At 45.8% G+C, this 14,153-nt stretch overlaps 1 protein-coding gene across 6 annotated transcripts in view; it reads right to left on the bottom strand.

Moving 5' to 3' along the window:
- Positions 1 to 14,153, bottom strand: part of TXNRD2 (thioredoxin reductase 2) — a 336,976-nt gene that overhangs the window by 159,715 nt on the left and 163,108 nt on the right. The window lies entirely within an intron of this gene.

The following is a 14,153-nucleotide window of genomic DNA, read 5'->3' as shown; positions in this document are numbered from 1 at the left end:
GGGAGACAGAGGGAGAGTTTGCCAGCACACACCAGAGCGCTATATATATACAGGGATAACCTTATATAAGTGTTTTTCCCCTTATAGCTGCTGTATTGTTTATACTGCGCCTAATTAGTGCCCCCCTCTCTTTTTTAACCCTTTCTGTAGTGTAGTGACTGCAGGGGAGAGCCAGGGAGCTTCCCTCCAACGGAGCTGTGAGGAAAAATGGCGCCAGTGTGCTGAGGAGATAGGCTCCGCCCCCTTATCGGCGGCCTTATCTCCCGTTTTTCTATGTATCCTGGCAGGGGTTAAATGCATCCATATAGCCCAGGAGCTATATGTGATGTATTTTTTTGCCATATAAGGTATTTTTATTGCGTCCCAGGGCGCCCCCCCCCCAGCGCCCTGCACCCTCAGTGACCGGAGTGTGAAGTGTGCTGAGAGCAATGGCGCACAGCTGCGGTGCTGTGCGCTACCTTATTGAAGACAGGACGTCTTCTGCCGCCGATTTTCCGGACCTCTTCTGCTCTTCTGGCTCTGTAAGGGGGACGGCGGCGCGGCTCTGGGACCCATCCATGGCTGGGCCTGTGATCGTCCCTCTGGAGCTAATGTCCAGTAGCCTAAGAAGCCCAATCCACTCTGCACGCAGGTGAGTTTGCTTCTTCTCCCCTTAGTCCCTCGATGCAGTGAGCCTGTTGCCAGCAGGACTCACTGAAAATAAAAAACCTAATTTAAACTTTTACTCTAAGCAGCTCAGGAGAGCCACCTAGATTGCACCCTTCTCGTTCGGGCACAAAAATCTAACTGAGGCTTGGAGGAGGGTCATAGGGGGAGGAGCCAGTGCACACCAGCTAGTCTTAAAGCTTTTACTTTTGTGCCCAGTCTCCTGCGGAGCCGCTATTCCCCATGGTCCTTTCGGAGTTCCCAGCATCCACTAGGACGTCAGAGAAATTGGTAATGACAATCCTGTACCGCAATTGTCAGGTACGCCTGATGGGGTGGATAAATGGGAACATGAAGGTATGCAGCCTTTATGTCTAGATACACCATCAAATCCTCCCCTTCCAGGCTGGCGATGATCGCTCTGGGCGATTCCACTTTAAATTTGAACCTTTTCCCGTATTGGTTCATAGATTTTAATTTTAAAATAGGTCTGACCGAACCGTACGGTTTCGGGACTACAGCCAAGGTTGAGTCATATCGCCTTCCTTGTTGCAGGAGGGCAACCTTGAGCACCACCTGTTGGAGATACAATGTGTGAATTGTATTTAATATTATCTCCCTTTCTGGGGGAGAAGCCGGTAGGTCCGATAAGGAAAAACCGGCGAGGAGGCACCTTTCAAATTCCAGCTTGTAACCCTGAGAAACAATTTTTATTGCCCCGGGATCCACCTGTGAGTGAACTCAGATGTGGCTGAAGAGTCGAAGACGTGCTCCCACTGGGACGGACTCCCTTAGCGAAGCTCCAGCGTCATGCGGTGGATGTAGTAGAGGCCGGGGAGGACTTCTGTTCCTGGGAACTAGCTGTGCCCTGTGCCCTTACCTCTGGTAAGAAAGGACGCTCCTCGTACTTTCTTGTTATTCTGAGACCGAAAGGACTGCATTTGATAACGTTGGGCTTTCTTAGGCTGTGAGGGAATATAAGGCAAAAGATCAGAATTACCAGCTATAGCTGTAGAGACCAGGTCCGAGAGCCCTTCTCCACACAATTCCTCAGCCTTGTAAGGTAAACCTTCCATATGCCTCTTTTAGTCGGCATCACCTGTCCATTGCATGTTCCCCAGGACACGTCTAGCAGAAATCGACATAGCGTTGACTCTAGAACCCAGTAGACTAATGTCTCTTTGGGCATGTTTTATATATATATATATATATATATATATATATATATATATATATATATATACACATACATACATATACTAGGACAATAACATGGTATCCTTATCTAGGGTTTCAATCTCTGCTGATAAGGTATCTGTCCACGCTGCTACAGCGCTATAAACCCATGCCGACACATCGCCGGTCTGAGTAGTGTACCAGAATGTGTGGAAATGGACTTCAAAGTACTTTTACTGCATGCTATCTGCAGGATCCGTGAGGATAGCTGTTAAGTCAGCGCTACCTATTGGGTAAACGTGACAAAGCTTTGTCCACCCTAGGGGAAGATTCCCATCGTATCCTGGCCCTAGTAGGGAAAGGATACTCCCTGAGAATTCTTTGTGGGAATCTGCAGTCTCATGTCTGGAGATTCCCGCTCTTTTTCTTCATGAGAGGAGGGAAATTTACCTTAGCTTTCTTCCCCTTAAACATGTGTACCCTCGTGTCAGGGACAGATGAGTCATCAGTGATATGCAAAACATCTTTTATTACAATAATCATATATTGAATACTTTTCTGCCAGTTTTGGCTGTAACTTTGCATTATCGTAGTCGACACTGGAGTCAGACTCCGTATCGATATCAGTGTCTAATATTTTGGATAGTGAGCGTTGTGAGACTCTGAAGGTCTCTGCGACATAGGGACAGACGTGTAGATTCACTGTCTGTTTTCTAATCTTTTGTGCAATAAATTTACCTTAGCACTTAATTTCACATATCCAATCAGGTGTCGGCGTTGTCGACGGAGACACCACTCACACACACATTTGCTCCATCTCCTCCTTAGGAGAGCCTTTTACCTCAGACATGTCGACACACACGGTACGTGACACACCACACACTCAGGGAATGCTCATCTGAAGATAATTCCCCCACAAGGCCCTTTGGAGAGACAGAGAGAGAGTATGCCAGCACATACCCCAGCGCTATATGACCCAGGAAAAAACACAGCAATTTAATGTTTACCCAGTAGCGCTGTTATTATCTGCGCCAAATTATGTGCCCCCCCTCTTCTTTAAAACCCTCTCTTCTACCGTGGTATAAGCAGGGGAGAGTCCGGGGAGCTTCCTTTCAGCGGTGCTGTGGAGAAAAACATGGCGCTAGTGAGTGCTGAGGGAGAAGCCCCGCCCCCTCGACGGCGGGCTTCTGTCCCGCTAAAGTGTAAAATTGGCGGGGGCTCCTGCATATATACAGTGTCCAGCTGTATATATGCTCCTTTTGCCAAATAAGAGGTTTATATTGCTGCCCAGGGCACCCCCTTCTGCGCCCTGCACCCTTACAGTGACCGGAGTATGTGAGGTGTGTGGGAGCAATGGCGCACAGCTGCAGTGCTGTGCGTTACCTCAGTGAAGATCATGAAGTCTTCTGCCGCCTTTGAAGTCTTCTTTTCTTCTCATACTCACCCGGCTTCTATCTTCTGGCTCTGCGAGGGGGACGGCGGCGCGGCTCTGGGACGGACGGCTAGGGTGAGATCCTGCGTACCAATCCCTCTGGAGCTAATGGTGTCCAGTAGCCTAAGAAGCAGGACCTGCACTCAGAGAGTAGGGCTGCTTCTCTCCCCTCAGTCCGTCGATGCAGGGAGTCTGTTGCCAGCAGAGCTCCCTGAAAATAAAAAACCTAACAAAATACTTTCTATCAGCAAACTCAGGAGAGCTCACTGAAAAGCACCCAGCTCCTCTGGGCACAGTATAAAACTGAGGTCTGGAGGAGGGGCATAGAGGGGAGGAGCCAGTGCACACCCAGGTCTAAAGACTTTCTTAAAGTGCCCATGTCTCCTGCGGAGCCCTTCTATTCCCCATGGTCCTTACGGAGTCCCCAGCATCCTCTAGGACGTTAGAGAAAAGGTTTTTGATAGGCTTCATTGGAGGAGTACATGAATGCGGTTGTCCTTACATTTGGCTTCTAGGGCGATTTTTAGATGTTATCCTATCTCTTTACTGCTCTTCATGTGCAAAGTGTATTGTAATGGCTTTTTGTCTTCACTATTTCATATCTCCAATGGTACCAGACAAGGCTGTCCCCTCTCTCCTTTAGTGTTTGCTCTAGCAATCAAAACCCTAGCAAAACGTATTTGTACCTCCTTTAGTCTCTCAGGGCCCATTATTAATGCTTCCCACCATAGGAATTGTCTGTTCGCTGACGAAGTCCTCCTATTTATTACCCATCCGGAACCTCCCCTTCCTGCAGTACACCAGATTCTGCAGGACTATTCCAAGTCATATTACAAATAAAACACATCCAAGAGGTTCTGCCGATAAATGTTCTGACCGTCATGTCGGATACCTTGAAATCACTATATAAATATAACTAGCAATCCTCCTTGCGCTAGGTATCTGTCTTTCTGCTTCAGTTGACCGTCTTCTTGATTTCCATTACGGCACCTTGCTGAAACAACTGATTGGCTTTTCAAAAGACTGGATGCACTATGAGGTTTCCTGGATAGGTAGAAAAGCTGCGGTCAAGATGTCCTTCCTTCCCAAAATCTTGTATCTGTTTAGATCAATCCCCAGAATCCTTCCTACAGTGTACCTTGATAGATTTTATGCAGTTCTCAATAAATATATCTGGAATGACAAGAAACCCAGAATAGCTAAAAAGTTCCCCATACTGCCTAAGACCAAGGGAGGGAGTGTGTGTGTGTGTGTGTGTGGGGGGGGGGGGGGGGGCTTATCTTATCCAAGTTTTGAACTGTACCAACTGGCCTGTTTAGTTAGCCAAATTGGTGATTGGTCAGATGGTTCTGGCTCTAAACCCTGGGTTGCGTTGGAAAGCTCTATGATGGGTGCGTTCCCCTCATGGATTTGTTATGGATACAGTCTGCCCTCAGACCCTTTTCAAGTGCCACTTCCAGGGCAACTTTAGCTACCTTTAAGGCATGGGATAGACTCTGTTTTATGTTTACCTCTGTACAATATTTCCTTGTCTGGCCTGTCCGATCTAATCCCTAATTTGGCTCTGTCCTCATGGTGCGCAAAGGGTATTAGGACTCTCCATGATTTACTCAGGGACCTTTCTCCTACCTGCATGTGACTTTTATAAATTTCTCTAAATTAGGCACTGGATTCATTCCTTCCTGACCCTACGAGATCAGATATGTAAATTCTCCTCACATGTTATTTCCCGTGTTTCCTCAGCATCTCAAAAAGGGGGATTTCTTATTGGTACTCCTTATTGGTGTCATCTGGCCAACCTGAAAAAACTCCTGCGCAGGGAGCACGACCTTGGTATCTGTTTAGAACCTCCTGACTGGTCACAATTATTCTATTCTATCTTTAAAATGTCTAAATGTATATCTCATATTGAAATGTGTGTTAAACTGTATTATCGTGTCTATCTAACCCCTGCTAGAGTGCATACATTTTGGCCTTCTCATACCGGGTTGTGTTGGCTAGGTTGTGGTCTCATAGGTGATATTTTTCATGTTTTTTAGAAGTGCCCTGTTATCCATCCACCATGGTTACAGGTCGAGAACCTTATCATGATTGTGACTGGTCTTTGTTTTTCCCTGACCCTATTACCCTTTAGCATATTTTCTCAGACTTTATCCTGACCTGTCACCAATATTTTATTGGGCATGTTCTTACTGCCTCTAGAGATGCTATCGCTCAGTTGTGGACACACTCTGCACCTCCTCTAATTAAGCTAATTAAATCTAAACTCAAATTACAGCTTTCGTATGGAAACCTTGCTCTGTCCATACTTCCCCTCAGTCAACTCGTCTATAATGAAATGGTCTCCCTGGCATGTGTTTATTTCTGATAGTTCCCGTACTTTTCCATAGTAATGAACGTGTTTTTCTTTTATGAAATTCCGCCACTCTGTTGCATGGCTGTGTACATTCGCTGTACTTACATTTATATTTATTACCAGTTATTTATATAGCGCACACATATTCCGTAGCGTTGTACAAAGAATATTTGCCCATTCACATTAGTCCCTACCCCAGTGGAGCTTACAATCTATATTCCCTATCACATGTACACACAGACACATTCACGCTAGGGTTAATTTTTTTTTTGTTGGGAGCCAATTGACCTACCAGTATATTTTTGGATTGTGCGAGGAAACCGGAGTACCCGGAGGAAACTTATACAAGTGCAGGGAGAATACACAAACTCCACACAGTTAGGGCCATGGAGGGAATCAAACCCATGACCTCCGTGCTGTGAGGCAGTAATGCTAACCATCACACCATCCGTACTGCCCACGTACATTGTGTAATTTTCTCCTGTGTCCCCGCTCCCCTTTATATCTTATTTCTGAACCCTATCCCTGTTGAAAATTGAATAAACATTATTGCAAAAAAACAAAAGCACAGATCGAAGATTTGTCGGGGAATCTAGAAAATTCTGCATGTTAAAAATACTCGCAATAATTTTTTGGTTGGGATCGGGGGAACGGAGAAATCCAACATGTTGGGATCGGGGGAACTGCAGCAATCATTCGCCGATGTACAGTATGTCCCCTTAAGAGTTGCATACCATTTCTTAGTGCAAGCACCATGCTGTTACATAGAAACATAGAATTTGTCGGCAGATAAGAACCACTTGGCCCATCTAGTCTGCCCCTTTTTTTTTTTTTATATATTATTTTTATCTCTAACCTTATTTGATCCTTATTTCTTTGTAAGGATATCCTTATGTCTATCCCATGCATGTTTAAATTTCTCTACTGTCTTAGCCTCTACCACCTCTGATGGGAGGCTATTCCACTTGTCCACTACCCTTTCTGTGAAATAATTTTTCCGCAAATTTCCCCTGAACCCCCCCTCCAGTCTCAGTGCATGTCCTCGTGTCCTATTGCTTCTCTTCATTTGGAGAATGTTTCCCTCCTGGACTTTGTTAAAACCCTTAAATATATGAAAGTTTCTATCATGTCCCCCCTTTCCCTTCTCTGCTCCAAACTATACATATTGAGATTTCTTAGTCTTTCTGGGTATGTTTTGTGATGTAGGCCATGCACCATTTTAGTTGCCCTCCTTTGTACAGTTTCTAATGTATTAATATCCTTTTGAAGATATGGCCTCCAGAACTGAATACAGTATTCTAGATGAGGCCGTACCAATGACCTATACAGTGGCATTATTACTTCTTTCTTTCTGCTGCTGATTCCTCTCCCAATGCAGCCAAGCATCTGACTAGCCTTCCTCATTGCCTTGTTACATTGCTTACCTGCCTTTAAGTCATCTGAAATAGTGACTCCTAGATCCCTTTCCTCCTCAGTAGTTTCCAGTATAGTGCCATTAATACTGTATTTAGCTTTAGGATTTTTGAGACCCAAGTGCATGATTTTGCATTTTTTGGCATTAAACTGTAATTGCCAGACTCTTGACCATTCCTCTAGTCTACCTAGATCCTCAATCATTTGTTTTACCCCACCTGGTGTGTCTACCCTGTTGCATACCTTTGTGTCATCTGCAAAAAGGCATACTTTCCCTTTAATGCCATTTGCAATGTCACCAATAAAGATATTAAAAAGCACTGGTCCAAGTACAGATCCCTGGGGTACTCCACTGGTAACATTTCCCTCCTGTGAATGCACTCCATTTACCACAACTCTCTGTTTTCTATCCTTCAACCAAGATCTTATCCATTCAATAATCCTAATATCCAATCCCAAACTTTCAAGTTTATTTAGCAGTCTGCGATGTGGAACTGTGTCAAAAGCCTTACTAAAGTCTAGATAAGCTATATCCATGGCTCCACCTTTATCCATCACTTTAGTCACACAATCAAAAAAGTCAATAAGATTTGTTTGACATGATCTCCCCCCAGTGAATCCATGCTGTTTGGGATCCAGTAAATTGCCGGATTTGAGATAATCTACAACTCTTTCTTTTAAGAGTGTTTCCATCAATTTCCCTACTACTGATGTAAGACTCACTGGTCTGTAGTTGTTTGCCTCTTCCTTGCTTCCACTTTTGTGCAGTGGGACTACGTTTGCTCTTTTCCAGTCCCCTGGAATTACTCCTGTAGCTAATGACTGGTTGAATAATTCTGTCAATGGTGCTACCAGCACCTCTTTAAGTTCTTTTAGTATCCTTGGATGTATCCCATCTGGCCCCATAGATTTGTCCACTTTCAGCTTTGAGAGTTCTGTTAGGACCTTCTCCTCTGTAAATGTACTTGTTTCATTTTCCTGAATATCCCTGCAACTTAACTGTGGCCCCTTCCCCTCTCTTTCAGTAGTAAATACTGAGCAAAAATAATCATTAAGATGATCTGCTATTAAAATTGTCTCCTTCAACAAGACTCCCAGTGTCCGTCTTTAGTTTTATAATTCCGCCTTTTGTTTTTCTCCTTTCGCTTATATACCTAAAAAAAGTTTTGCCTCCTTTACCCACTGACTGGGCCATTTTCTCCTCAGCTTGTGCCTTTGCACATCTGATTACCTTCTTTGTCTCCTTCTGTCTAACAAGATATATCTTTTTGTCTTCATTATTTTGTGTCTGCTTATATTTCCTAAAAGCCATCTTTTTTGCTCTCACAATATTTGCTACTTCTTTTGCAAACCACACTGGCTTCCTTTTCCTTGTGTTTTTCCTAACAGTTTTGATACAAAGGTCTGTTGCCTTCAATATTGCACATTCCCACCTCTCCTGCACTGTTTCCAAGTTCCTCCACTCTGCCAAAGAATCGCTTACACATTTTCCCATCCCTACAAAATCAGCCTTCCTAAAATCCAACACCTTTGTTTTTGTATGGGACGAGTCAGTCTCTGTCTTAATGCTGAACCATACTGCTTGATGATCACTGGATCCCAGGTTTTCACCCACTTTTACGTCCGATAATCTGTCTCCATTTGTAAGTATTAAGTCTAATATTGCGTCTTTCCGAGTGGGCTCCCTCACCAATTGGTGGAGGGATGCTCCCTGAAGGGAATTTAAAATGTTCCTACTTCTAGTGGAACTAGCAACAGACACCTCCCAGTTTACATCAGGAAGATTAAAGTCTCCCATGATTATTACCTCTCCTTTTAATGCCATTTTAGTTATGTCCTGCAATAGGTTCTTGTCAAGTTCCTCTTCCTGACCTGGTGGCCTGTATATCACGCCAATACGAATAATCAACTTTTCCCCTGTTTCTATGGTCATCCAAAGGGCCTCAGTTTTTTCTTCAATACTTTGTATTAATGTAGTATTTATGGCATTTTTTACATACATTGCTACCCCTCCTCCGATTTTTCCAATTCTGTCCTTCCTAAATAAAGTATATCCCGGTATAGCTATGTCCCAGTCATGATTTTCATTGTACCATGACTCTGTAATTGCCACAATGTCTAGATCATCCCTTGTCATTATTGCAGTTAGTTCTGGGATTTTATTTCCTAAGCTCCTAGCATTTGCACACATAGCTTTTAGAGTTTTGTTTGTGCTTTTTCTGTTCCTAGCTATGTTCTTCTCTCTGCCTATTTTTATTTGGCAGTGGCTCATTCCTGTTTTGCATTTTGGTTATATATTTTATGTTATACTTTTGTTTCTGTTCCCCGTGGGTGTCATGGGGTGTCCGGTGTCCACCCTTAAGGAGAGGGTACTGTTATGAACCACAAGCAGTGGTTTATTCCTGTTCATGTATTTTATATTATAGTTCTCTTGCAGGCCAGGATTTCCCTTTGCTCTGGTTTAGAAGACTCTTGTTTGCCGCCGGTGGTAAGTCTGTGTAATTGCAGTCTGTTTCCATGTGTTTAGCCTCACCTGTCTGTTAATTGCATCTGTCAGTTTGTCAGTTGTGCAGCAGGGCAGCTGCACAACATAATTAATTAGGTTCTCTGCAGCTATTGGAGGGCTGCCTGTTATATTCTGTCTCAGTGCATTACACAGACGCCGGTGATAGTTTCTGTCTAGTTGCTTCCAGTGTCTGATCCAGTGTCTTGCCTTGAAGCGTTCCTGTCCTGAAGTCCAGTGGCTTTGTCTGTTCCTGATCCTGATTCCATATCCTGTTCCTTGGTGTCCACTGCTCAGTCGTTGGAACTCTGCCTGTCCTCCGGTCCTGCGAGCCTGTGTCAGCTACATTGGGGGTTCCTGTCCGTTTGCCAGTATTTGTACCGGTTTCGTGAGAAGCAGCTTTGCCGCGTCCGTCGGCCAAGGACGCTGTATTCTTTAGTTATACTAGTTACTGGTGTTCTGCAGAGGGTTCTGCATATGCTGTCACCGCCGGTACACAACAATATTGTGTTGGCGTGTGGACAGCATTTCCTTTGTTGTTGTTTATCCTGGCGGCTGTGCCGCATATACGTTCAGTTTTAGGTCTCTTTGTAGCCCCTAGCTCTCAGTTTGGTTTAGTTAGAGGTCCCCTTGTTATCATCCCGTCTCGGTTTACGCCTTGTCTCACATTAAGACCTGGGGGCATCGGAGTTGGGCAGACCTAATCCGCCCTTCAAACGCGGCTGCCGTAGGCCCAAGAAACCACAGTCTCGCAGGCGTAAACTGACCACGCGGGTGAAACAACGGAGGTAGGCTGCTAGGGGCTATTACTACACCTTGCCTTTATTTCAGTGTCACGTTCTGGTGCTTTGGACTCATTACGCAACACCTCTTTCGTTCTGAGCACCAGGAACGTAACATTATCACCGGCCCATAAAACAAAAAAGAAACAAAGCTAAATAGCAGTTTTTTTCTTTTTTGGCCCAGTCCAGTGTCCTGTCTAGAATCCAGTCCTGTCTAGAACTCAGTCCAGTGTGCAGAACCCAGTCCAGTGTGCAGAACCCAGCCCAGTCTTGTCTTGTTCAAAATCCAGTCCAGTCTTGTCTAGTATAGTCTAGTCTTGTCTAGTTTTAAATCCTCCTATGCCAACTATGCAAGCCTACAGGCATCTCTCTCAGCCCTGAGCTCTGCTTTCAGTGCTTTGAAATCTGAGAGGCTGGAAGTTTTGCAGCAATCCTTAAAGCAACTGCAAAACCTTCTGACCAAAATTTTGCTTATCTTGCCAGAAGTTGTTGAAAGTACATCTATCTCTAAAGAGACTCTTGCTCACAATATGGTGACAAGAGAATCCTCAGGTTCGGTTGGAGAGAAAAGGTTTAAAAGTTTTCTGCGGCCCAGGCTCTCAAAAGAGCGTCTGCGACGCAGAAACTTAAATTGATGCCTATATTGTGGGGGTTTAGGCCACTATCTGCAGACCTGTGAGTTGCGCAAGCCAGAGTGTGGCGACAAGTCCTACCCTCTGGCCAAGTTGAGTCAGGATTTAAGACCTACTCCTGTCTCCACTGTGGCAGAGGTACTTGTCACAAAACCCACACTAAAAAGCACTCTATCCTATAATTGGGGTCCTTGGGCTAGGGAGCCCCATTATAGAGTCAGGAACCAAAGGAGAATGTTTCTCTCCTCTCTTGACTTTCCTGTTGAATCAGAGTTGCAAACCCCGGTAGTGGAAGCCCAGGGTCCCGGAGCGGTGCCCGGGGTCCTGGAGCGGTGCCAGATGCTCAGGGTCCTGGAGTGGTGCCAGATGCTCTGGGTCATAGAGGGACATCGAATAAAATAGCTCAGTTGTCAATACCAAAAGGGGTCTCAGAAGCTGTTATCCCAGGTAGGGACTTGAAGTTCTAGAAGGGAACTCGAGAAGCAAAACCCCAGAAGGGATCTTTGAAGTAATATCCCCAAGTGGTGTCTCGAGAGACACAGCCCCAGAGAAGGGTTTAGAGGTCGCTTCCCCAGGAAAGGACTCAAGAGGCATAGCTTTAGTGGAGGTTCCGAAGGTCATAGCTTCAGCAAAAGTCCCAGAGGTCATAATCCCGGGAGAAGTTTTGATAATTATCGACTCAGAGAGGGAGGCGGACGGTCCGGTCCGGTCCCAGAGAGGGTGGCCGACGGTCCGGTCCCAGAGAGGGAGGCCGACGGTCCGGTCCCAGAGAGGGAGGCCGACGGTCCGGTCCCAGAGAGGGAGGCCGACGGTCCGGTCCCAGAGAGGGAGGCCGACGGTCCGGTCCCAGAGAGGGAGGCCGACGGTCCGGTCCCAGTAAAAGAATCAGAGGTGCTGACCCCAGCGGGGTTCCCGGAGGCCACTGCCCCAGCGGGGGGTTCCCGGAGGCCACTGCCCCAGCGGGGGGTTCCCGGAGGCCACTGCCCCAGAGGGCGTTCCGAGAACCACTGCCCCAGAGGGCGTTCCGAGGGCCACTGCCCTAGAGGGGGTCCCAAAGGTCACTGCCCCAGAGAGGGTCCCAAAGGCCACAGCCTCGAGTAAGGTCAGTAGTGACCTGGTCCTAGCAATGCACTCTAGTCAGTCAGATGGGAAGGAAGCAGATCCTGACTCTGTTGATATCTCAACATCTATAGTCTTTAATGGGGACTTAGTCCAATTTCTGGCACTTTACAAACACTATTACATCATTATGTTGTCTAGACCATTTCTGGGCATCACTTCAGAGAACCTTGTGCTCTATCCGATATATTCCTTTAGAGGGGAGCCTTTTGAGTGGGCGCCCAACTTAATGAAAACTGAAGATCCCATTCTTCAGGATCCCCCGGCATTCAGTGATGCAGTTATTAAGAGATATGGTTCCAAAGAAATTGGTTCAGGTTCCTCTAGGTCACCCGTCTTATCTGCTGAGAGTCCACCGTATACTGTAAACTCGGCACAAAAGTCTCAGCCCATTGTTTTGACTGCAGGATGTGCTTTTCTGTCTTCTTCTAGTAGTAGTACTTTGCCCGAAAGTTCAGCTCCCAAGGCTAAGAAACCAATCTCTGGATTGAACCCAGCCTTGCTGGAAGGTACCATCAGTTCAGACAATGTTTGGGGAATTACCTTGGTCAGACATCAAGAACTTTGTAAAAAAAAGAAGAAGAAAAAGAAATAATTGCTGACTCTTGTGTTGTGTATATAAAAAAAAATATATATATATTTTTTCCCCTTGTCTTGTGTCCAGTGGCCACCGTTAAGGGGGGGGGGCACTGTTACAAGCTGTTGCCACAGCTTGTTTCTATTTCTTGTTATTGTCTGTTTGTTCTAGTGTCAGGTTTTTTAGTGTATCCCTTGTTTTGGAAAGTCTGAATTTTGGGGTCCGTTGACCCCTCCTCAAGGAAGGGGGGTACTGTTATGAGCCACGGCAGTGGCTCATTCACGTTTTTCATTTTGGTTATATATTTTATGTTATACTTTTGTTTCTGTTCCCCGTGGGTGTCATGGGGTGTCCGGTGTCCACCCTTAAGGAGAGGGTACTGTTATGAACCACAAGCAGTGGTTTATTCCTGTTCATGTATTTTATGTTATAGTTCTCTTGCAGGCCAGGATTTCCCTTTGCTCTAGTTTAGAAGACTCTTGTTTGCCGCCGGTGGTGAGTCTGTGTAATTGCAGTCTGTTTCCATGTGTTTAGCCTCACCTGTCTGTTAATTGCATCTGTCAGTTTGTCAGTTGTGCAGCAGGGCAGCTGCACAACATAATTAATTAGGTTCTCTGCAGCTATTGGAGGGCTGCCTGTTATATTCTGTCTCAGTGCATTACACAGACGCCGGTGATAGTTTCTGTCTAGTTGCTTTGCTTCCAGTGTCTGATCCAGTGCCTGATCCAGTGTCTTGCCTTGAAGCGTTTCTGTCCTGAAGTCCAGTGGCTTTGTCTGTTCCTGATCCTGATTCCGTATCCTGTTCCTTGGTGTCCACTGCTCAGTCGTTAGAACTCTGCCTGTCCTCTGGTCCTGAGAGCCTGTGTCAGCTACATTGGGGGTTCCGGTCCGTTTGCCAGTATTTGTACCGGTTTCGTGAGTAGCGGCTTTGCCGCGTCCGTCGGCCAAGGCCGCTGTATTCTTTAGTTATACTAGTTACTGGTGTTTTGCAGAGGGTTCTGCATATGCTGTCACCGCCGGTACACAACAGTATTGTGTTGGCGTGTGGACAGCATTTCCTTTGTTGTTGTTTATCCTGGCGGCTGTGCCGCATATACGTTCAGTTTTAGGTGTCTTTGTAGCCCCTAGCTCTCAGTTTGGTTTAGTTAGAGGTCCCCTTGTTATCATCCCGTCTCGGTTTACGCCTTGTCTCACATTAAGACCTGGGGGCATCGGAGTTGGGCAGACCTAATCCGCCCTTCAAACGTGGCTGCCGTAGGCCCAAGAAACCACACTCTCGCAAGCGTAAACTGACCACACGGGTGAAACAACGGAGGTAGGTTGCTAGGGGCTATTACTACACCTTGCCTTTATTTCAGCGTCACGTTCTGGTGCTTTGGACTCATTACGCAACACCTCTTTCGTTCTGAGCACCAGGAACGTAACACATGCTTAGCATTATGGTAAATCTAAAGTTCTAATTTTAGAGCTTGTATAAAATAATGCAGGCTATACATCGGCTCTGCATTTCCCCAATCA

This window comes from Pseudophryne corroboree, chromosome 1 (assembly GCF_028390025.1).
Source record: "Pseudophryne corroboree isolate aPseCor3 chromosome 1, aPseCor3.hap2, whole genome shotgun sequence".
Classification (NCBI taxonomy): Eukaryota; Metazoa; Chordata; class Amphibia; order Anura; family Myobatrachidae; genus Pseudophryne; species Pseudophryne corroboree.
Note: the sequence above shows the minus strand (reverse complement) of the source record. Positions and strands in the feature narration are given on the sequence as shown.